The sequence below is a fragment of the Girardinichthys multiradiatus genome, chromosome 23, assembly GCF_021462225.1.
Source record: "Girardinichthys multiradiatus isolate DD_20200921_A chromosome 23, DD_fGirMul_XY1, whole genome shotgun sequence".
NCBI classification, from domain to species: Eukaryota; Metazoa; Chordata; class Actinopteri; order Cyprinodontiformes; family Goodeidae; genus Girardinichthys; species Girardinichthys multiradiatus.
Window position 1 is genome coordinate 32,727,889 of NC_061815.1, and position 23,927 is coordinate 32,751,815.

At 38.7% G+C, this 23,927-nt stretch overlaps 1 long non-coding RNA gene across 1 annotated transcript; it reads right to left on the reverse strand.

The window, feature by feature from the left end:
- Nucleotides 1–2,103: 2,103 nt before the first annotated feature.
- LOC124859810 lies at nt 2,104–23,203 on the reverse strand. Its single transcript, XR_007036196.1, has 5 exons — nt 23,069–23,203; nt 22,700–22,746; nt 20,804–20,870; nt 15,777–15,846; nt 2,104–2,376 (listed from the first exon to the last, which is right to left on the reverse strand). It is a non-coding gene; the product is annotated as an uncharacterized LOC124859810 (long non-coding RNA).
- Between the last annotated feature and the right edge of the window lie 724 nt (nt 23,204–23,927).

The following is a 23,927-nucleotide window of genomic DNA, read 5'->3' on the forward strand; positions in this document are numbered from 1 at the left end:
TGTCGCTCAAGTACAATTTCCTTTTTGTTGAGAGTCACAGAGAAGCACACACGGACTCTTTCTTTACAACTCTGTGTTTAAATGGAAGACAAACAGAAGAGAAGGAGAGCAGCAAGGTCATGTGCTGAGCTTATTTGACATGCGAATACCAATTTACATTATTTATTTAATTTTAACACCAGCTACAACACAACTTATCAGACAGACACCGCAATGGTGACACGTAATCTACTGATAAACACTAGGGGAGTGCACATCTATTGCGTTGGAGTGCCAGATAAAAAAAACCACGTGTCCTTCTTTCGGGGCTCTTTGTCAACCTTCACGTTCATTGATGATTCGAGACAGGAGCCTCATCGCTGATCTCTGTAATCATTGCTCTGCTTAATTTAGAATAAAAGAGCAGAAAGTTAGAAGCTGTTTCAGAATCGTTCTTTTAAGAGTCTGTGCTAGATAAAGAGTGGGATCACTTCTGAGGACCAAGGACCGGAGAAACTCCGAGAGGTCTGACCGGCAGCAGGGTGCGGTAGTTCGGACAGAAAGCCGGGGACGAGATGATTTAAACGAAGCAGAAAAGTTAACAAAGGAAGCGATACATTTAGACAGCCTTGGGAGATGGTAAAATGAGAGAAACCAGAAAATAAGCTGCCTCGGTAGAATTTAGAGCTGAGCCTGAACAAGATGGTAAAATACATGAGTAAATGATCAACCTGGATGAAAAGAGGGGTGGGAAACACTGCACGCTTAAAGCGCACATTAATGAAAAAGAGAGAAGAGACAGTGGAGTGATACATCTTACCTAGAGACAAGCTAGGCCGGGCGCTAGTAAGGGCCAATGGCGAACGGCGGTGGGAGGAGCCGAGGAGCAGGCAGCTACGTTGGAGAAGGATAGAGGAAATGCTGATGTGGCAGAGATGGCGGCGATGTTACAGCAAGTGAGTAAGGGATGGCATGGAACGCTGGAGAGAATCCATGAACGAGATGAATGAAGCATGGAAATTTTTAGGATGATCGGTTTGAGGGATGAAGATGGAAGGAGAAACTGCTGGAGAAACCAGGCCGGGTGACGCAGCTGCGGGAGCCGGTGAGGAGGCAGGGCTACCTCGTCGACGCTTAGCAGAAGTGTAGGAGTTCTTGATGCGCTTTCCACTTGCCCAGAGTTGAGAAAAGGAAGAGATGAACCACGAAACGAGGCGAACGGTCCTACGAGCGCAAGGGGAGGATTAATTATGAGAGTCTGTTATGAACAGTGCGAGGAGGCGTCAGAGTCGTAGATGAGCTCAGCTGACAAACGAGGAGGAACACAGCTGAAGGTCCTTTAAAAAACGAGGCGTCGGGAGGTGACAGGATGCTGATTGGAAGGCCGGTAGACGCATAGGGATGTCATAGGATGGTGGAGACAGCGAGGGTGAGTCTTTCATTCTGAATTTTTGTTTGAACTCCATAGAATTTTTAAAGAGGAAGGTCTTGTAATGGAAAATTCTTTTTTTAGTGCTCTGAACCTTTCTTTACCTCTCTCCTCTCTGACCTCTGTGTTTTGTTACCCTAGAGGAGTTGATCTGTAAAGGAATTATCAGGAGGTTTATGGTCAACACTCCCTGAAGTGTATGCCTCAAGGGATGGTAGATGGGTGCCCTCATAAATAACTTTGTTACATCTGACCCAAGGTGGGGTCTGAGGATCATATTTCTAAAACACTTACGTTGAGGTAACACCCACATACTGTTTAAATACTGTCTGTAAACTCTTGTTCGTTGCTCTGCCGTTCTGACTTGCTCAGTGACAGAGTCATTCAAATGCTGACAGCCTTTGAATAAACTTTATAAGATAAAGTCCGGTCTTTCTCTTGTTAATGTGTTGATTTCTCTCCCACTTTGATAAGAAAATCTATAACAGTCTTCGTGACATGTTTTCAGGTTTGACCGTAGTGCAGGCAACAATTACATAAACAATGGAATAGTATGAAACGCAGGAGAATGCCCTGCCTGGGTTCTCAGCGGGGCTCTGGAGAGGCACTGAGGATGAAAGGTAAGTGGTTATTGTTTGGTTTAACATAGAACATGTGAGGTGAGTAGATGGAGTGAAATGGATCCTTACTGTTTGAGGCGAGAGAGCAGACTCAGGAGAAGGTAAGTGGAGCCATAGTCTGAGGTTAGCAGGTGGTGGTGAGCAATGGTTCAGTAAAGATGTATCTTTGTGATAGAGTTGATGGTTTTGGAGGGTGAGTATCTGAGAGGTGTGAGCAGCAGATACCAGGAGGACAGTCCGAGGAACAGAGGGTCCAGTGATAATGATCTCTAGAGGATTTATCTAATCAATCAGAGGAGATAGGGAACAGCTCACAGAAATGATAGAACTTGAGAATGGGCGTGGAGCCTGAAAAAAGGAGGACAAACTGGTTAGAGTTATGAACAAGAAGACAAAACAATGAACAGAGTTTGTAGGCCTGATTACCATAATGGGTGAGCAAACCATCTGGCATCTTCTGTTTCTATTTAAGCTCCTCCTGACTGATCCTAACAAGATGGAAGATGCAAGCCACACCTTCTAGTCACACACTGCGAAACACAAATACATACCATCCTGCACACACCTCCGTGGATCTGACACATAAGTCCTTTCTCAAAACTCTCTGTAGTCTGTGGTATTGTCACATGGTCAGGGAGGGTGTTTCACAGACCCTGTAGCCCATGGTCTGTGGTTTTGTCCAGGGGGATAAAGTCGGAAGGATTTGGTAGAGCTAAGTCAAATTTGTCAAAATATGACTTGGGCAAAATTGGTATTCATTATGGCTTTTACTTCCTCAAGACAGGTAGTGAGAGTAATAGTGATGCACCTGCAGGGAGGTGGGGATCTGTTTCGATGTAGAGCTGCGTGTCGTCTGCACGACAATGAAAAGAAATCATGTGGTGATGGCTAATGTGACTGAGAGGAAGAGTCGGCCCCAATGCTGACCCCTGAAAGATCCTGCAGGTGACTGTGTGAATCAGGGATCTTGCTTTTACCGATGGAAACATACTCAGATCGGTCTGAGAGGTAAGAGCAGAACCATTACAGAACTGTCTCAGTCAATCCTGGAGAGTGTTGAAGGCATTGGAGGGGGATGCCATGATACACAGTGTTGAAAGTTGCGTCAGTGGAATAGAGTCAGTGGAATAGAGCCAGTCTGAAGGGAAATGTGATCACAGATGTGATCAGAGAACAGCAAGAAAATGAGGTGGAGGTTCTTTAGTTTGTGCACAGTAGCTAAAATGTGCACAGTCAAACTCCATACCAAAAGGCCAAACAGATTTAAACCAAGAACAGTGTTGGTCTGATATGCTATGTTTGAGAAATTTAAATAATAAAAATTACCTTGTGTGCATTTTTATAAAGAATCATTGCTTTCAAAGGATGGCAACAATGTACCAAGTTGTTTAACAACTGCTCCAAAGCACTGTTGAATTGTTGGATTCCCAGATACCAGTTTTGTTGTCTTCATTGATTATTGGGTTTGTGCTGCCATTTTTTGTCTAAAAAGATAAAATAGTCCTGAACAGTTGTTAAGATTATTTAATATTTAAAAGTAAATTCTAACGGCACATTTTATTGAAAAGTACATCCCTACAAATAAATAGTATTTAAATATTAAACTGCACTTATAGCAGGTTTTGTGATATAACATCATTACTACATAATGCATTCTCTCGCAATGATCCCATATTATTCATCTGAGGAAAACAATCAATGAGATGGAGCAGTACAGTGAGTCTGAACAACTAAAAGAATAATTTATTTTATTTAAGCAGTTATTTAAAACAGGTTGGATTTTGCTAAATTAATTCAATTTTATCCAGCAAGACACATATTTTATTAAAAAGTTTGCATTCCTTCAAAACAAAAAAATACAGCAACAAAATGAATTTTTTTTTGCTTATTTTCTTTTTAAGAAAATGAAGAATATTTGGACATGCCCTCGAAAAGAAGAAATAAGAGTCTGAGCTGAACTAACAAGCCCAGACAGTCTGATATTTCTTTGGCAAAATATACTTTTACATTTGGGAATAGATGCCTTTGATATGGGATAGAAATAATAAAACACTGTGTAATGAAGAAAGTAACACACTGCACAACGAAGCATCCAATATCTCCTGAATAAAAGCTAATATGAAAGAGAAGCCAGAGCCCTGTGCTCACCTAGAAACCTGTCTTTTTCGGTCTCTCAAGTGGAAAAAAAATCTACCCTAGAAGGAACACGGAAGTTTGTAATAAAGTGGTTCTTTGTTGAAGAAAAATCCTCCTAGTCAGCTGGTTATTGGCCGCAGACTTTCTGGTTCAGTGTTGGAGACTATGGGAGTGATTGATGATAACTTCTTTTAATCAGAAAAGTGATTAATCATAACTTTGTCTTGTTGTTGATGTTTTTTTATAATTCTAGGTGTTTTTTGACAAACTCTTGTCACTCATTTTTAATTAGGAGATGATTAATGTTGCAGAAACCTTTATTTATATTATTTTGTGATTAGCTTCTGAAAAGTAAAAAATAAACATTCATCTCTACCAGAAACTTTAAACACTAAGGAAATTAAAATTTGTTTCCTTAATTAACTTCAATTCACAGTACATGAAGTTAACCTGTGACATAAGACAAGTGTACAAAGACGTTTAATCAGTCCCTATTTTTTTGCTGGTTTCTGAAGAGGTAGGCTTATCACTATCATAGATCATACAACATTTAAGAAGAATTTAGGGATAAAAAAGTTAAAACCCTATGATCCATGCAACATGATCCACGTAACTTTTATATCTGCTTTTTAATTGTTTCACACATGTGGCCCTTACTTAAAGACAAAGGAAGCAAAATGTGTACATGCTGATAATAATTCATTCCTCTTTGAAAATCATTGTAAAATGAGTCCCTCCAAACAGAAAAAGAGCAAACTCTGATGAAAAGTGTTGATTTGAAATGAACAAACAAATGAAGACATGCTGAAAACGATTGATGTGTGAAAATATGTAAGACCATAACAATGGATTCCAGTCCTTTTGGTGGCAATCACTTAGTATTTGGTAGATCATTAATTTCATTCAAGAACACTTTTGACTGCAAGTCTTGTTGTTCAGGAATGGTTGCGTGGTTCATTGCGGTAACTAGATGCACCTTTCCTGAAGGTCTGACAATGTTTTTTATTTTTTTATTTTTATTGCATTACCTTTACTTTGCTCTTCAACCTGTTATTCATAAACTCAGTGAGGCTGTAGAGGACGTTTTGATATTAACTGTTGAGTCATATTAGCAGCATGCAGGTGTCAGTTGGACACAGTTTCAAGCAGCTCATGGAGTATATGTCAATTTCCTGCTGGCACTGTCTACAGCTGTTTAAATCTGCCAGCAGCAGGTGTCAAGCTAAAGAGCAAAATTTGCCCTCCTCTGATTGAAATCTATTGCTAAATACATCAAGAACTCTTGTGAAGTTTGGATGTTAAATCTACTAAAGTAATTGACCATAACAAGTTGCATACTATCAATGTCAGAGGAAATTGTGAACAGTAGCAGCTTTGGAAGACTTTGGTGTTCCTGAATTCAGTGAAGCTGAATTATTTAATGCTGTTTGGGTATAAAAATAATGTCAAGATATAAAACAAGCGCTCATATTATAAATCAGTGGGCAGCTGCTGTGTTGCATCCTGCCTTCGGTTCTTTACTGAGCATTACAATATGCCAAACCGTTTTACTAGGAGAAATAGATTGCATGTTTAGAACTACCAGATTTGGTCACATCAGCTAAATTATGTGCAAACATAAAGTCTTTTAAATTAATGGAATTTTCTTCTTCTCTTTTTTTCTGTATTTTCCAAAAATAAATTTAAAGAAACAACAAAAAATCAGATAGGAATACCAAAGAATAAGGATGTAGTATCTGAAACTGTATATCTGTATGCTTTCACTTTTGAAAAAGTTCAAATTAGGTCTTGGTAATAGATAACATTAATAATTAACTCTTGCTTAGAGTTCCATCAAAATGCACTCCAACAAACCTGCTGAAAAAGATGAGACAATCAAACCAGGCATACATTGTGTTAATCAGCAAGAAAGAAACATTAAAAGTAATTCTGAATAAACAACACAAAAGCCATCTTTCCATCCATCGATCTATTCTTGATCTCTAGCTTATCCAACTTGAGGTTGCTGGGGATAACAGGGCCACAAGGCAAACCCGGATGTACCTCTACCCAACGATATTCTTCAACTCATTAAGGTGGATCCCGAGGTGTTTCCAGGCCAGAAACCATAAATGATCCATATTTCATGACCATAGGTAAGGTTCAAAATCTAGATGAACTGGTAAATCATAAGCTTTGCTTTTTGAAGACAACATGTTGGAGCAGTACCCCCAATAGTGCAGATGTTGGGCCAATCTGTCCGCTCAATGCTAGCCTCACTCATGATCAAGACACCTCAATTCTTGAACTCCTTTCTTGAGGCAAAGACTGATACCCAAACCGGTGGGAGCCGTTTCACCTTTTTCCAGTCTTCTCTAATGCACTCCAAAGGTCATGGCTTAATTGCAGCAACACGACTGCATCATCCACAAAAAGCAAAGTTGAGACCTTGAGGTTCCCGCACTAAACACCCTTCTCTTCATGGCTATACCTTGATCCTGTCCATGAATAAGACAAACGGGATCGGTGACATGGATTAGTCATGTGACTGTGTTGATTATGTGGAAACAACTCTTACTTTGACTATAGAGGAAAGGCCTTCAGAGCCATCTAGGTACCTCATAACAACACACTCCAAAAAATATTTTGAGCAACTTGATTGTAAGCTTTCTATAGATCCACTACCAAACTCCATTATCACTTTAGCAATTCCACAATGGTAAAGATATTGACTACAGCCAGAAAGAATGCCACATTGTTCCTCCTGAATCTGAGGTTTGTCAAGCACTCTGTCCTTCGCCCCAGATGGTAGGGACGCTAAGAAGTGTGATTCGTCAAACGTTAAAGCACAATTTCTGGTCCCCTTGCTTAAAAAATTTTACAACTACCCTATTGTGCCACCCCAAAGGCATTGTTCTAGTCCCCCATGCAGCACTGAAGAGCCTTCAGAATCTGTGTAAGACTCTCATCCATCATGTGCCTCCCTTTCTCTGCCCTACCTTTTGAAGCACAGCACACTAGAATTTGTGTCACAGAATGCAGATGGCGAATTTAAAAGTCAGGTTTAATTGGCTATTTCATCAAAATTAACACATTTCCAACCAGATTTAGACAACAACATATATCTCTATGTCGATACTGTTTAGATGGCAACCACATTTCAATGTTCTTTAGATCAACGTTTATCAATTCTGATTCTCAGGACCCTTGTTCTCTGTCTCAGATGATGGCACGCAACTGATTAAGCACTTCTACAGATGTTGTTGGCATTTTACTGATGACATAAAATCATTTGAGGTGTGTGACATATCTAAAACATGCAGGACAGCAGGGACTCAGGACTAGGATTAGGAATCACTAATCTGTTTTATGAGAGAAAGGCATAACATGTGGCCAAGTCAGTGTTTAATAAGTAGCAAAAAGTAATTTTGTTTGAGAAAATTGAAGTGTAGAAAATGTGTTTCTTAGTTTTTTCTTGTTTGTAGCTTCTCTTTCTTTTCTGTTAACCAAATGACCTGTGCGCTTTCAAAACTATTGTTCATCTTATTTATATTCATATTAGCTGCTCAGAATATTATATTAGTCTTCTTTTTCCTGACATACAGAAAAAAAAAAAAAAAACTTGACTGTGTACTTGAACTTGCAGTTTGCTTTCTAGACTTTTGATGTCTTACACATTGAAAAATAAAATGTCAAGCACAAATAAGTTTATTGACTCAACCACTCTGATTGTGTATTCATGCAGCTTTCCAAACAAGCTGTGTGTTGTGTTTGGATTTGTTTTTTGTTTTTTTAAATGAGCTCTATGTGGCATTTGTTGGAAATATGTGCACCTTTTCTTTTACATTTTACCATGAACCATTAGTATTCACACTCACATATATACCCTCACGCACACACACGCAATACTCAAACAGAGACTGGTACAGAACAGCAAACACAGCAGTATTGATCTAGCCCTCTTGCACTTGCATTTGTGTACACACTTTATTCACATCCAAGCTGCCTCTCTCTAACTGTTCCCTGCAGTCTAATTCAAATGGAGGGGCTGCAGTAAATTTACAACTCGAACCAATGATATTAACCAAATTAAACAGTAAATTTGAGTGTCTCTTTTCCTTTTCGCTTCCTTGCTTTCCGTCTGAAAATAAGGTTAGTTTTCAGTCAAGAGGAGGATTTAATGCTAAGTGAACATAGCTGTTGTAAAGCTGTCATCTGAATGGATACCGCAATTCTCCTGGCCTGGAGTATAGAATGATGAGTGTGGTAAATGTTTCAAACAGAGATGGGCAGAAATTAGCTTAGCAAAATCTCCTCTCAGTTGAAGGAGGTCAGATTGATAGAAACTTGCTGGTCAAGGTGAATTGACATCAGGGTAGTTGGTTTTAAAACCTTTAAATACAGTTTAAAGTAATTACAACAAAGAATTCAAGCTGATGGAAGGTCTTAAGAATGTATACACCACTTATGTAAAAATGAGGACATGATGAATCATTTCAAAACTTTCTTCACTTTTAATGTGACATAAATCCTGTACAATTAAATTTAAAAGCAAAAAAATGTTTTGCAAAAAAAAAAAACAAGTGCGCATTCATAAACCTGGCGCAAAGTGTTTGACTTTTTATTTAATTGCAGTATTCAAGTCTTCTTTTGTAGCATTCTTGAGCATGCCACTTGTTGCCTTCTCATGTCCACATCCCTTTTGACGATTTCTGTATGATTTAGACGTTCTGGGCTCTGGTTAGGCCATTTCTAAACTACAATTTTCTCTCATTAAGTTCTAATGTTTGATTATGTGTGATTAGGTTAACTATGATGATGAAAAATAAAACTAAGTCCAAGCTTGCTGGTATGCTCTGCTTACAAGTTTAGTTGACAGGTTGAAGGTAAGTATCAATCTGTAAAGTGCCTGTGCAAAGTCTGGTAAAACCTATAGAAGGTAAATTTAGCACTGTACACATCAGTGATAATGAAAACAATTATACATTAAGAGTTAGAAATTGTATTGTTTTGATATCTTTTTTGATAATCCTACTGATCAGTGGGATGTTTGTTGTTCCTCCACACCAGTCCTTATGGAGTCAAAAAAGGACATAGTTTGGATTCAGGAATAAAGGTTATTTCTACTGTGTCAGCTTCATGTATAGACACCCTTCTGACATACCACATGTAGGGCTCTCAAACTAGTTTCTCTCAATTCTAGATAATTATTTTCTTGTATGAAAGATTGTTCTTTTTTGTAGGGAAGAAAGCCTCTGTGAGAGGACATTGAGGGAAAAAAAATATCTGTTTGTCCTAACCTCCAAAGCCAAGTGGACAAAAACCCAGTTTCTGAAGGTTTTCAGCATGCCCCAATTAAATAACATCCTGTGCTGAAACATGTTGTACAATAAGTGACAGTGTGGGGCGATGACATCTGATGCTCCTTTTTAATGATCTCTTGTCTTTAAGGGTTGCATGAACAAGCATGTGACATCTTTGGGGAGGCGTCCAGTGTTCTAACAAAGCCCTGAAATATCCCTGAGTCCCACCCGCTGTGGAGCGTTCTCACACAACCACAAGAAAATGAGAACAGCGTTGACTGCACGCTGTGACATCTAGAATTGAAAAAGTTGGTTTCTAAAATGAAAACTTGTAATAAAAGAAATAAGTAAATTAGGCTCAAACTTTCTGCTATGAGAAATGGACAGTTGCAGAAAATCAGACAAAGACATGGATTATCTGGAACCATCTTTCCTAGATAGCATGCAAGGACTAGCTCCTATTTTTACATCAAATTAGTGTTAAAGTCAGGTCAAGCATGTCTAACACTTTTTGTTTCCTAATGAACTTTTCTGTCTCTATGTTTCTTTTTCAGACTCCACAATATGTTTGTATTTCATCCATCTTGCTCTCTTAAATTTCACACATTCATTATGGTGAGCATCAAAACACAAACTAAAGTGCTAATATAAACTAAGTAGGTTAACAATGTTTGGCAAAAATATCTGCAGGTCTTTCACCTCAGCCACACGTTAATATCAGGTGTGTTTTGGATTGAATTTGAGCCAAATGACAAAAAATCTCCAAATTGATGCCATGTATCATTGCCAAAATGAGATGAAATTAACTGGGCACCATGTCAGGATAATTACTGCCAACATATGCACTGTTATGTGCAGATCCTAAATGTACAGTATGCCTAGCTAAGTAGGTGAGCCATGAATAGATTTGAATTAATCTTATCTGGTCCGAATGCTTTACAATAATGTCCAATATTTAGATATTTTAAACACTATGAGCAAAATACAAATTCAAAAACATAGCTTTATTGTAATGTGATTTATTCTTTATAAACAAAAAAAAAGATTCTCATCCAACAATGTGTGGTTGTAGTTGCATTGTAAAGAAAGAAAAAGCGTTAAAGAGAAATTTACTCTAATTTGGTAAAATACTTTGATCCAGAGGGCTGCAAGGGGGCGCAGTTGGTAGCACCATTGCCTTGGAGCAAGAAGGTCCTGGGTTTGACCGCTGGCAGGGGTCTTTCTGCATGGAGTTTACATGTTCTCCCTGTGCATGCGTGGGTTCCCTCCACAGTCTGTTAGGTTAGGTTAATTGGTCTCTCTAAATTGCTCTTAGGTGTGTTAATGACTGTATGCTTGGTTGTTTGTGTGTTGCCCTGCGATGGACTGGCGACCTGTCCAGGGTGTACCCTGCCTCTCGCACATTGACTGCTGGAGATAGACACCAGCTTTGCCATGACCCACTATGGAAGAAGCAGAAGAAAATGACTGACTGACTTTGTGCAACACTCCAGCGTTTTCCCCTTCAGCTCAGGTGAAAAGAATCTGCCATTGCCTCTATTTCAGCAGTGGATTAACACAAGGAATGCAACAGTTTTAGGACACATCTGTGTGCGCTGGCTTTTGCAGAGCTGGCTACAGCTGCTTTCAACCGCTTGTAAGTCCTCCCAACTCTTGAAAAGGCTTTGCTTCACAATACTGCCACAGCTGCAGTTTGGACTGTTGGTTGAGAAAGTTTTTTTTCTTCCACCCAGTTTCCATTAATGCTTGGATCCAGCACACTGTAAACTGTAAGCTTCTGTAGCAATATCCTTTCATGACATTACCTCTATGTGGATGCTGTCAATGACAGCATCCATGACAGAGTCCACGGCCTACTGTCTCATGAGCCATAATATAACATTTCTGTAATAAAATCAGTTTTTGTCTTATGGAAAGAAAAACACATGGTGGAAAATTGTTTCATCTGTCCTAAAAGAGGAACTCTAAGGAATGAAGAAACTAGAAGGAACTAAATGAAGAGCAACATAATCAAGAATCTATCACTGAATGCGAAGAAACACAGGGCCTAAATATTGAAGAATGATTAGTGAAATGGGAAACAAGGTGAGTAAAATCCATGGTAACTGTGTAGAAAAAAACATCTATGGAGCAGTGAGATATCTAAACAATATAGATAGAAAGAGTAAGTATGAAACTGAGGGAATAAGGAGAAAAAACAACATATCAAAATCAGCAGGAATAACAAAAAATAAAACCCAAAATACAGAACCCAGATAACACTAAACCCAAAATCTATGGGATCATAACATTTATGCAATAATCAATTCTTCCAAGTAACTGAATTTTAGATTTTCATTAACTGTAAGCCATAATCCTCTAAAATTACCAGACAAAAATCTATATCAGACTGTGTGTAATGAATCTATATAATATATATATTTTTCTTTTTGATATGTATTAGAAAATAATTTAACTTTTTAATAATATTATAATTTACCGAGATGGACATGTACCTCACCATGTAGCAAGCTCCAAACTGGATTCAGCAGTTACAAAAGTGTTTCTTTCTTAATCTTTGAAATCCTTTCTGAACAATTTAAATCCCTTATGTGTAAACATATATGCAGCCGATGACTTCCAAAGATGCACACATTACACAAAACCTTTTTTTACCTTTATATATTTTTGCAGTTGACCTAAAGACAGATTTCTTCTCTTACTGGTATTCTCTTTTGGAGTGGCAAACAACCCAATTCAGGGTTGTTGTTCAGTTTTTACAGTTTGTAAACAGTACTGCTACAGCATCCAATTTCACTCAAAAAAGGGAACATGAGTTTTTAAGGAAATAAAAGTCAGTTCATGTTGCTAAAGTGCATGGACTATACTTAAAGCACTACAAACCATTATTACTCACCAGTAGTTCCATAAAAGTTGACTTTTAGCTATTAAGTCTAGCCTCACAAAAAAGCAAATAGTAAAGGGAATAAATATATTACAAATCCAAATAACTTCTTGAATTTCTCACACTTCCTATATTTATCTGGAATAAAGTATGCACAACAGTCTTGAGAACAAGATCCATTCTAGGTTTGGGCTTTCCACAGCACTGAGCAGCTGGGATTTACTCCCACTCATCCACTGGGGCATTGTACACAATTAAACTTCACAGCTTCTGCAGGACTGAGCTCTTTATAGTGCCATCTTTGATACATGAGGCAATGCATTCAAATTAGACTGGTGTGTGAATAAAAGATTTTCCCAAAGCCAAAGGTACTCTTATGATTCTGGCACGTCTGCTCTACCCTGTCTCCCTGGCTGCAATCAGCAGATTAGATGCACCTGGTGGCTGCTGCAGTGTAGTGCAATCTGTGGAATGCCAAGCACCTGTGTGTTCCCTGATATATACTGACTCTGACAAGCAGATGGTGCCAGATGTTTGAAAGCCATCGTGTGAGTAGATATCCAGCGTTCCTTCCTGTCTGATCATTGTTCTTGACCTTGCCTTGTCTTTTGGATTTATGCCTCTGCCTGCTCCCTGTCGTACTATTTGGATTTTGGTTGTCGACCTTGTTTCCCGCATCTGGTTTATGCATCTGCCTGCCCCTTGCCTGACGCCTCTTGTTCCGATCGTTGACCCTGTTTCTGTCCTTGGATTATTGAGCCAGCCTAGCCCTCGGATTATTCAGCCTGGAGTCACTTCTTACCTGTGCTGTGGAGATCACCGCCTGCCGCCCACTGAGGTTTCCCCTCTGGGTTTCAAGTTCAAGTTCCACGCAAGACAAAAGCAGGTTAGTGGCTTTTCTGATCCCTGCAAAATCTGGAGAGACTACAAGTCACTAATCCCTCTTTCTGCCTCAGTGATTCCTGGAAGCTGTGAGGAGTGTTACCTGTGTGACGTTTTCCTGTGGCTGAATAAACCTTTTAAACTTTCAGTACTGTCTGGCTGAATCTTGGGTCTGTCTTTTTCTGATTCATAGCAGGTACTCAGTGCTGAGTGGACAGGATTGTGTGAATGCACTTGGACAGACTTTTGTAGTTTCAAAGCTAAGAACAAAGGTAATGTAAAGCAACTGTATGTATTTAAAAAAGCGGAAATCCTCATTCTGAGTTTGGAATTACCTCTAGAGATTTAAAATCAGAAATTTAAGAAAAAAGGCAACTGGCACTTCCTAAAAAATGACTTAAACAGCTAAAGAACTACAGTCCTTGCAGTTATAAAGATGTGATTAAGAGAAGTTACACAAATCTGGAAACAGCTGGATAGGCTACAAACTCCTTTCTACATTCCCAAATTCAGAAAACCTCACAAATCTGTTAAGTATTACAAAGATTCCTGGGTTATATTTATTCATGTTTGACATGAAACTATCTTTAAATTCTTAAAAGTTAATGAAAGATCTTGTGACATGTTGTCGACCTTGTCTGCATGGACCTTACTCCGAGCTGAAAAGATTTGTCCTCACAATAGGTGTAACATCCAACTATTTTTCTCCTTTTATCAGCTAATTTACCTGCCCTGTAGTAATTAGTAAGTCCAATCTAAAAATCCTTCTGCATCCAGAAGCTTTCACATGCACTGACAATAGAGGGAAAGCCACAAAAAGAAGCATGCTGATCCATTTGAAATAGTTTCAGTTGATTTGGGAGGCGATAAAGACCAACGGTGATGAAACGCAATGACAAACTGAGAAAAAAAAATTACACATTTATGCAGAGCAGAAATGCAAACATCAGCGAGCCTCATGCTAAAATGAAAGTGAGGAAACATCAAAAAGTCTGAGAAGCGACAGTGGGGTTCAGCCCGATATGGAAGCTAAATGACAAGACAGCGTGGTGGGGAAGTGGAGAGGAAGATGTGCAGAAAATCGCAAAGCAGAGGAATAAATCAAAATAGCCACGGCGCAGTGAAATGAAATGGATGTGGCGAGAGATGCAACTGATCAGCAGGACAATAGATGAGGAAAAGGAAAAGTCTGACTAAAGAATTATTCTACTGTATAAACCAGACTTTTATCTTCACAGCATTGTCTTCAGGGAACCAACAATAATGTTTGTGCTTAGATATTGTTCGACTCTGAGGTGCTACTGCAATGTAAATAAGGTTGTTGAGTTATTGTAACAGCAAATAAGCTTGAAATCTGTCTGAAATTACTCTGAATATGATTATTCAATGCATAGGCCTGGAAGGTAACTACAAATGACTTTTACAGGCAGGAGAAAACTCAAACATATTCTTATTCCTTGATTTCAAAGCCTTCCATCCATCCATTCATTGGTTGAGGAGCTAAATAGAGATCCAACTGTCCTACCGAACAACACTGTCCACTATTATCACATATGTAGTCCCTCTGGCTAGTTCTCAGTCTATCCTGAGGTCTCCATTTAGTGCAAAAGTATGCAGCCCCCTTTACTCTGAGTGCAACCAATTGCCTTCAGAAGTTGCCTGATGATTGCTAATAACTAAATAGAATCCTTCTGTGTGTAATCTAATCTCAGTACAAATACAGCTGCTCCGTGACAGGCTCAGAGGTTGGTTAAGAGAATATAGGAGAGCAGACAGCATCATGAAGTCCAAGGAACAGCCTGACAGAACCAGACAGTGAAGGGTTCAATTTGTGGAGAAATTTAAAGTAGGCTTGGGCTATAAAAAGATTTACCAAGCTTTGAACATCTCACGGAGCGCTGTTCAATCAATCATCCCGAAATGGAAAGAGTATGGCACAAATGTAAACCTACCAAGACAAGGCCGCCCACCTACAAGGCGAACAAGGAGAGCACTGATCAGAAATGCAGCCAAGAGGCCCATTGTGACTCTGGATGAACTGCAGAGATCCACAGCTCAGGTGGGGCAATCTGTCCACAGGACAACTATTTGTCATGCACTGCACAAATGTGGTCTTAATGGAAGAGTGGCAAGAAGAAAGCCATTGTTAACAGAAGACTATAAGAAGTCCTGTTTGCAGTTTGCTAGAAGTCATGCTGGAGACACAGCAAACATGCAGAAGAAGGTGCTTTGGTCAGACCAGACCAAAATTTAACTTTTTGGCCAAAATGCAACACGCTATGTGTGTCGGAGAACTAACACTGCACATCACTCTGTACACACCATCCCCACTGTCAAATATGGTGGTGACAATTGTAGACAACTTTGTGTTGGTCTTTCCCATAAAATTCCAATAAAATATATTTGTTTGAGGTTGAAATGTGACAATATGTGGAAAGTTTGAGGGGTATGAATACTTTTACAAGCCACTGAATCTAGGCTAAATCCTAATCAGATGAACCACTTCCGCTGACTCTTTTGGGGGCTAGTAAACAGTGACTTTACAGACAAATGGAAGTACTCACCTGATCTCCAAGGCAAACCCTGGCCAACCTCCAAAAAAGTCCTTTCAGGCATTGCATGCAGGTTCTTGTTCTGTAAAAACATAGATCATCATAGTCTCGAGCCAGAAAACCTACATTAAAAATCAAGCTTGTAGAACGTGTTTAATTTAAACATGTTTAATTGTTGGGAGCAGATCTAGACCAGCATTTCACAGCCCTGCTCCTCAGGGCCCACAGTGCTTCATGTTTTAGGTGTGTCCAACACACCTGATTCAAATGATTTTCTTACCTCCTCTTTACAACATCAATTGCTTCACAAGCTTAATTACTCAAGTCAGGTGTGTGGACAAAAGGGGAACAGCTACAACATGTAGGATATCGGGCCCTGAAGACCAGGGTTGAGAAACACTGATTCAGACAAAATAATAAGAAAACATACTTTAACACAGGGCCGTTTTCAGTGCTGCAGGGTACTCTATTGGTTTGGGATGTGGTGACTGTGGAGGCCATTGGAGTGCAATTAATTCATTATCATGTTTAGGTAATCCAGTTCAAGAGGATTTACTCTTTGTGACATGGTGTCATATCCAGCTTGTAAAAGCCATCGGAAGTCTGGTACACTGTGCTTGTAAAATAATGGATATGGTCAAAGACATTACTCAGTTGTGTTTAAATTATGCTCAACTGGTCTTGAGAGGTATATTATACCACCACCACCCCCCTGAACCTTTGAAACGAGGCAGAGTGGACCCATGCTTACATGCTGTTTACACTAAGTTCTTACTACTACTACCTTACCATCTTTCACCAACAGCCATGCAAAAGCCACTTGAACCCCCTTGATTCAACATTCTGATGGCTAATTTAAGCATCAGGATCTTTAAATGCCTAAATGCATCAACTTGCTCGGATATGATCGGTTAATATACTTTCAGGGTTAAACAATGTAGTAAGTGTACCTAATAAAGAAGACAGCAAGAGTAGTAGTTGGTTGAAAAGAAAATGCTGCACTGGAATTTACTTTAAATGATTTAATTGTAAAGGTTCTGAGTTCAATTTTCTGATGATGGTTTCCTTGTTTTCAGTCCAAATAGTGGTGCTGAAATTAGTTGTTTGAATATATACACATTTGTCATGGGGTATGTTTGCAGGAGCAGATGTTACAGTTTCTATCACAGCTGCAGTTGCTGCTAAAAAACACCCTGGTGACATTAACTTGTTCCTATTCTTGCAGTTTCTCACATTTGTGGTTTTTTATCCTTCTTGACTACTGGCTGTCCAAGAAATTGCTCTTCAGAGATAATAAAGATTTACTGGGCAACACGGTTTGGACTGTGCATCACCTGCTCAATTCAAACCCTTTGTGATTTTCCATGAGCTTCTGTAATTACTCTCAGCCAAATATCCCTTCATCCTCACCTGTGGAGTGAGACAACGGTGTCCTGACTCTAACTCTTGTTGGACCACTTGTTGCTGAATATTGGACTACTTGCACCAGGCCTCCTGATGCTTGCGGCCATTTTGTATCCCGGACAGTCCGTGCCTCCATATCCCGTCAAGCATCACAACTGTTATGACGGGGCGTCTCAAGTCTGACGTCACAAGACGCTATATAGGAAGGCGGACATTTTTAAAACTCGCTTTCCAGCTGGAAATCTTGACGGGGTCGCCACGCAACTGGAGCGTCCTTGGAAGTAACAGAGATCCCACATGGAGTCTTCAGTTATTTCTCTCTCTCGTTGGCCAACGAACAATTCATAACTGAGGTTTTTGGACTAGGAAGGCCAGGAATTTCACTTTGCCGATCGAAGATGTGAGTTAACACGTAACTAAAACACGGAGTTTGAGGAAAAGTACCGCCATTGTGTTTCATCCCTAGTCGACTGCTGATGGTCAGATCCTATTTTTTTTCCTTTTCGTCAAGAAGACCAAAGGACGGGACTGACCGCTCTCTTGGAGTGTAACTGCGGACGCGCACAACACTCAGCCCCCTTTTTCCTCCCACTCGCTGCCCCAGAAGGAAGATTCAACAAGTAAAACCCATCTTTTATTTAATCTTTTATTTCTTTATTAGAAGGCCTGGGCAGGGTCAGAGGTTGTAGAAGCGATCAGAATCGCTGGTTAGGATCTCATGTGTTCTGAATGATATGTGCATGTAACCTTGCTTATTGAAACTTTGATGTATTATTTTGATATCTGAATCCGCCGCGGTCCTAGAGCTGCTTGTGTTTACTATCTGAGAGTCAACGCGGGTGCGTTGTAAGACTGGACTGTTAAACGACCTCATGGTAAAATTCTCCATTTCCCCTTTGTCTTCAATCTCACTGTGCTAGCTTGCCGCCAAAAGTTAGAATCCTTTGTGCTCAGGAGTTGGGGGGAAGTTTTATGATCAGAAGATCATTGAGGACAGTCGGAGCTGCGCTCCAACCCCCCCTCCCCCCACTCGCCACCACAACCCTTTTCATATTCTCACTCCTTCTTCTGTTTTTGCCATAAACTGCTGGTTTATTCAATACATACCCACTACCGTTTGTTGAATTTTGCTTATTTAGATGTGTTACCCCTGTGTTTGTAGAATTTTGCATGTTGAATAGGTGAAGATTAATAAATATTCACATAGATAAAGAGAGAGCGTTTTGTGTTCATTGTGTGCGAAAGTGATTCGTCAGTCAAAATAAGGTTAACGTTCCACACATTTCGGCAGAAACGGTCGATTAAACAGTGACATCTCCAGCGATCGTTATTAATTATTACGGAGTATTTAACAGTTGTAATTGTCAAAGGCGTTGAGCCACAATTACAACACCAGAAACATCTCTGGTCTCAATTCATAAATGAGGATTTTGGTTAGGAAGTTGATTTTGTCAGATTATGATTTGTAATTATATTTATTGATCAAGATTAATCAATCAATAATCATAAAGCCAACACTCTCCTCCCCTTTGTAACCTTTATCGACCCATTATCCTATCATGTCCCCCACAAAATATTATTCTTTCTAGTCTATTGCTAGTATTACCACAGGCACTATGGACCTTCCTTCATGTTGTCATCCTTCAGCATTTCAAAGGTTCATACAAACATTGTTACACTTAAGTTATTCATTTTCCTGATTCACCAGTTGTACACACACTGGACTGTGCAGCCTAATCAAACATTTGTTTAATTTGCACCGACTATGCCAAAACAAATTCCTTGTATGTCCAAAAACGTACTTGGAAATAAAGCTTTTCTAATTAAAGAAGAACACCTTTTTATTAATCTGCAAGTAAAAAAAAAAAAGAGGTTAACGATCAAGTCCAAATGTTTTTGAATTTTTGCAAAGATAATGAATTTTGAAATTAATGGAAAGTTTTGGTAATAACATTCTCAACTGAACACTTGTGTTATGTCAAGATCTATTTCAAAATATACTGAGGAAAAGGTTGTTGTCCAACACTGGCAGTCTCTGCAAATTTCTTAAATTCTTCATTGTGTTGGGTCTTCTCGCAATTATGAAATGACTTGAGGTAGCTGAAATACTTCCCTCTCCATTTCAGAGGTTGTAGACTTCAGTTTTTGGCTGTTACATATGTAAAGAAAAATACTGACTTCACAGCTGGTCTTTGTGGAAGAAATAAAAAGGTACCTGTCAATGCAAGCATGAAGTCAAATAGATGTGAGAAGCATTCTAATATATATGCAATATATATATATATATATATATATATATATATATATATATATATATATATATATAGGATGTGGTCCTCATGCCACAAATCTAATAGACATTTTTTTTTATTGAAAAAATAATAATTATGTAAATCTTATGTACTTTTGACAGTTTTTAGCATTAAATCACAAAGTAGTAGCAGAGTACATCAAGGTCATTTTCTAAGAAAACATTTTTTTTGTCATAAGCTAATACTTTAGAAGTTATTGATAATACTATAATACAATGCTTCTCCCAGTATAATTTTATAGTGAAACAGAAATATGGGGTATATGTTAGGAGTTAAACACATAATAAAGGGATATTTTTGTTAAAGTTTTAAAACTATTTTTGGTCATTATCAACCTACTTTCTAAACTACTTCAAGGAGCTCAAAAGTTGTTATTTTTTGGTAAAACCAGGCCTGATGATGCGATCCGTTACAAAGAAATACCTTCAGTAGTTTAGTGGAATAACAAGAACATATTCTTGTGTCTTGGAGTTAAGTCATTGTTGTCCATTGTAACTTTCTTGCTGAATTTGATGGTGTAGATTTTCAGTTATCCAGGGCATGACTAGCTTAAGTGCTTAAATTGACGGTAATTAGGCTTATGGGTGAGGAGGTCTCCTAACTTCCTAACCCATGAGGAAGTAAAAGCAGTCCTGCTGCCATCTTTTTAAGCTCTTAGATTTATTTTTGCATCAGCATTGATTTAAATAAAATGTTATAACCTTTGTTTAACTTTGTCCTTTTCCGGTCCAGGTAAAAACAAGCAATTTTCACATATGTTGATGATGATGTCAGTTACATAAATATATTTATTAATCAACTAAAGTGGGGATGGAGATGTTTTTTTGTATTATTTGTGTTTGGTTTTCTAGAGGGTGTTGGAGAGCAGGAGCGGTGAGACAGGTGTTCCCCATTCACCGGTGATGAGGCTCCTGGAGTATTTAAGCAGGAGGCAGCCAGCATGTCAGCGCTCGAGTGTTAGCCTTCAGTGGTGCTATCCAAACCGACCTTTGAGCCGCTTCTTGTATTGCTTGCTTCGACTTTGTTAACCTATTTTGTCTTTTCAGTATACCATGTTGGTGACTACCTGGATGTTACCCAGGCTGGCCCCCAATGGATTTGGTTTATGAGACCTCGTTCCAAGTTTCCCTGGGATGGATCTACAAACTGGTGTCTCGCTAACGCTGTGCTGCTGGATATCCTCCTGCTGATCTTTTCCTGCATTCGACCTCTGATCCTGCCTCCAGAAAACCTGTCCACCCTCCACCGCTCCACTCGTGCCCACCATACAATCCTTCAAACACCATTAATGTCCAAGGGACTATGTATCTTAGCAGAACTCACATCCGTAGACCCACGCTGTTTCCTCCGGCCCTACTCCCTCTCCTCCTGGCGGTTTGTCAACAACCAACTATTAAGAAACAGAACACCATTAGTTTCCCATCTTAGTCACCGTCTTAACTTACCTATGCTTTCTTCCTTACAGCTTTGCCTACTGTGCCAAGACCGTACTTACTTCTGTGCTTTCAATAAATCTGTTAAACTCTTCCTGGTTTCCTTTGAGCATTTACTACATGTGGGTCAGAACTATCCGTAAAACGATGACAACATGTTTAGATGATTAATCAGATTTTAATATAAAAAAACAAGATACCTCAAGTAAAGACAAAATGCAGATGACTATTTAGTCTAAAAAACCTAGCCAAACCAACCTGGCCTTTGCAAAAAAATTATTTCAATTTCACTGTTTTCTTCAACTTAAACTTTGGTTTTGCCAGCTTTGGTGGCAACAACTGGCATCACGCATTTGCAAAAGCTGGCAATTAATATTTTACATTGCTGCAGATAATTGTTTGTCCACTTTTCTATGCAGAATCTAATTTAGCCATATTGGAAAATATTTCAGGCATTAGTGGCATTTTTAAGCATACCACAGCATCTCAATTTGATTTAAGTCCAGACTTTGATGGATGTCTCCAAAATCCATATTTTATATCTGTATGCGAGCCATTCAGAGGTGGATTTGTTGGTGTGCTTTGGACCATTGTTCTAGTGCATAGCCCAATTGTTCTTTAGCTTAAGGTCAAACCTTTTTGATTTTCCTGGTTGAGAGCAGAATTATGGTTTTCAAGGTCCTGACTGAGCAAAGGTACCCCATTTCAAACTACCAGTACCATTTTAACTGTCAGTATGATGGACTATTTAAAGGTTTCTGCCTCATACGTCCACAGAATAGTTTGCCACAAGATACGTTTTTGGTTTTTTGGGGGGAACTAAACTAGAGACAACTCTAAGGGAAACAAACACTAAACTAACTGGGAGGAACAAGGAAAAGAAACCTAAAAATAAGCTAACATAAAATAGTAACTCTAGAAGGAACTAAATCTAAGGACATGGAAAGAACTAAGTAAACCAACAGAAATACTGAATAACAATATAACTGACTGCCAGACAGGAACTGAAACATGAGTGACTAACCAGAGAACTGTACAATAACTAATCCTGGGAGAAAATAAGTAACACTAAGCATGAGAGAAAAGGGAATAATAAACCTAAGGAGCACAGAACTACTGGGAAACCAAATACAAGAACCTAGCCAGAGAATACAAATGAACACAACTACTAAACAAAAAGAACATGAGAACGACATAACTAGAAAAGTAAACAAACACAAAACCAAAAATGGCAGATCCTGACAAATACTTTGTTTCTCAGCTGTTCTAGAATTTTTTAGGTCAGGGTCTGAAGTGTGGCTTTCAAAATCTATAAGCCTACTTAATAATGTCACAAAGGCTCTACTTACATAATTTCTTGGTTCTATTTTTTGGTAGTAGACAGGCCAGGGTTTGGCTTGTGAAGTTGAACAAAGTTTCCAAAAAAATGCGGTTATTTGCAATTAATTTATGATTTAACAAGGTGGGATTTTTTACTTTTTTCATATAGAAGCAGGTTGGTTTGGACAGCATTTTTACCCAGTCATTAATTCACTGTTTCAAAACAGCTATTTTGTATTGACGTAGGCTAACTTTTTCTGATATACAGATTTGTGTGATGATCTGAATATTTAGGTGTGACAAAAGCAAAATAAATCTTTAAGGGGCAAATACTTTTTCACACTTCTGTAACTTGTGTATTTTTTACAACACAAATTGATAATATAATTCAATTAGAATCAAATTTATTTGAAATATCAGAAGTCAACAAGGAACTGAAGAGCCACATACAGGCAATGATACATACTTGATAAAAAAGGGTGCTTAGGTGCATTGCTTCCACATGCTGTCCCTCTGAAATATAAAGCCAAGTCAAAAAATATGCATTTGGTTTCCATAATATTTTAGAAATAGTTTTATTGCTTTTCAACTAACAAGCATCACCTGAAAGCAATAAAAGTCAAAGAATAAGAGAGTATAGCAAAAGGAGGTATAGCAAGAGGAAAACAAAAGAAAAAATATGATTCTATTCAGCATTTTTTCATGTTTGTTTTTTACATCTCTCTGCTGCAATATTTCCACACATTGCACCACAATAAACCAGCACCATGCTTGTTTTCACCCTTCATTTGGTTTCGGTTTGCTGAACTCTTGAAAATAAAGTGCCGGGGCTTACCGTAGTGAATCTTCATGCCAGCACGTAGAAAAGCCTTTATGACAAGGCGCTACACACACAGCAGTCACACGGCGGGTTGATAAAAGACTTCCTCCTCCTCCAGTGCTGACAGGACGGCTTAGAGAGCTGATTCAGACATCAGTCAACACTCAGTACTAAAAGATTAACACGGCTTTATTTGGACTATTCAAACAAGGAAGCTGTGAATCTACAAGGACTTCCTGTGAAACGCAAATTACACAAGAACAACAGCTTTAATACAGCTGTGAGTGTGCTCAACATCTTCCTCATATTGGTTTATGAGCAATAAGCAAATTTACAGTAGATAATTACAGTTGAATTATTAAGTAACATGGGACTTTGTGCATCTGATTTAACTGATGATGCAAACAAGGTGCAGTTGCAACTGACTGAAAAACTATTGTATCCAGTTTTTTCAGTGGCAAAACATTTATAAAGAAAAATACATTTTTCTGCACATTGCTAAGGTCCAATTCATACCGTCCAGTTCTCTCTACGTGGCATAATGTTTTATTCTCAGGCAAATTTGAAAACTGTTTAGCATCAAGTTAACAAACGAAGAAAAACAAAAATATGTGCCTTTGTGTCTTTATTATGCAAAGCAGGTTACAGATTCCACAGAAGTCTACCACCTGTGGGAGTTGCCGTTGTTAGTAACTGCATTTGCTGGAGCAATTCCTGCTCATACTATCACATTCAACTAATTACAGCACTCTAATGTTTTTTTTTTTTTATCTATACACTAACATCAAACATACTGTAGCTGAAACTAGAAGGTCATAAGTCATATGGAAGACAGAAATCCGACAGAACTCTGATATTAAGCTCATACAATGCT